This window comes from Nematolebias whitei, chromosome 14 (assembly GCF_014905685.2).
Source record: "Nematolebias whitei isolate Nwh7 chromosome 14, NemWhi1, whole genome shotgun sequence".
NCBI classification, from domain to species: domain Eukaryota; kingdom Metazoa; phylum Chordata; class Actinopteri; order Cyprinodontiformes; family Rivulidae; genus Nematolebias; species Nematolebias whitei.
Window position 1 is genome coordinate 1470698 of NC_056511.1, and position 1588 is coordinate 1472285.

The 1588-nt window shown below is 47.5% G+C and overlaps 1 protein-coding gene across 1 annotated transcript in view; it reads right to left on the reverse strand.

Moving 5' to 3' along the window:
- Window positions 1–589, reverse strand: part of rhogb (ras homolog family member Gb) — a 3030-nt gene extending 2441 nt beyond the window's left edge. Inside the window, exons 1-2 of the mRNA XM_037687742.1 lie at window positions 464–589; window positions 243–385 (exon numbers count right to left, since the gene is read on the reverse strand). The gene's annotated coding sequence lies outside the window, so the exon portion shown is untranslated. The remainder of the gene's footprint in view (window positions 1–242; window positions 386–463) is intronic.
- Between the last annotated feature and the right edge of the window lie 999 nt (window positions 590–1588).

A 1588-nucleotide genomic window follows, 5' to 3' on the forward strand; every position in this document is an offset into this window, starting at 1 on the left:
TGGTTGGTTGTGGTTGGTTGTGGTTGGTTGTGGTTGGTTGTGGTTGGCTGTGGTTGGTTGCAGTTGGTTGTGATTGGTTGCAGTTGGTTGCGGTTGGTTGTGGTTGGTTGCAGTTGGTTGTGGTTGGCTGTGGTCTTTTGGTGTTCCTCTCTGGGTCTCTTAGAATAATGTGTGTTTTTTTCTGGTAAAGTATCTGTGGTTGTTACGTCCTGCAGACACACACACACAGACGGGGAGTTTACCTGCAGGGGGTGTGTCTGGTGCAGGGGTGGTGTCGCAGCCTCGGGTTCCTCTGGTGGTTCAGAAACACATGGTGTCCATCATCCGCCTGCAGAGAAGCAGGACGGTTTGTTCTGCATCACGATTTGTGTTTATGGAAATAATGCTGCAGAAGGAAACATTCTCTAAACAAAGAAGAGATCTTATCCTGCTCACACACACACACACACACACACACACATACCTGTGTGAATGTGAGACTTTTGGACACACGGAGCAGATCTCAGCAGGCTTCACAGTAGATACCTGCAGACATGTTCAAGCTCCAACTTCTTCACAATTTTATTCTGTAAAAATCTGAGATGACAAAAACCTGTTTGATGGAGGAACTGGGAAGGAAAAGTTTGCAGAAAAAAATTGTTTACAAATTTTTTAAAGTTATTTTGACATTATCAGAATATCAGAGTACATGAATGTTCTGTGGTGAATATTCAATAGTTGTGTCAAAGTTAGCCGTTTACACCGGCCAATCAGAGCTCAGAACGTCGAGGACTCTGAGGACCCTGTGAGGACCCTGTGAGGACTCGACGCTGTGAGGACTCTGTGAGGACTCTGTGAGGACCCGACTCTGTGAGGACTCTGTGAGGACTCTGTGAGGACTCTGTGAGGACTCTGTGAGGACTCTGTGAGGACCCGACTCTGTGAGGACCCGACTCTGTGAAGACTCGACTCTGTGAGGACTCTGTGAGGACTCGACTCTGTGAGGCTGGCTCGCCTTCATCACTGGTGACATCACTTCTGCCATCTCCTTCAAGGAACTCCTCCCTCACCTGTCAGTGAAGGTTGGTGCCTGTCCACAGAACTCTCTGGTCTCTACCATTGAACTCCTGTCTCTTCAGACTGGACCAGCCCTAGGACGCTGACCTCCACCAGAAGCAGTTTATTAATAAATCTTTTAAACCTTCCTGTTGTCTGTGATCTGGTTCAAATTTCTAAGACTGGTTCTTCTCACTTTTGGCATCGGATGCCCCTCCTGACACAACCCTGACCAGTTACCCGGGCTTGGGACCAGAACCAGAGATACACATGCTGTGAAGTCGATGGAACCAAAGTGAGGTTAAAAACATCAGTTTTTGAAATGTCTGTTTCTGAAGCGTCAGGACGAAGCAGCTGTGAGTCTGTCTCCAGATGTTTGGTGGAGAAGCAGGTTCAGCCCAGACTCTGGGGACCCTGAAGCCCCCTCCCCTGTTCTGGGTCAGCTGAAGGGGAGCAAATGTTCTCCAACAAACCAATATGTTCTGACATCATCTCTGAGACTCACTCTGTGTCTTCCATTAAAAGTCATTTTTATTAATCCATTATCAATCAT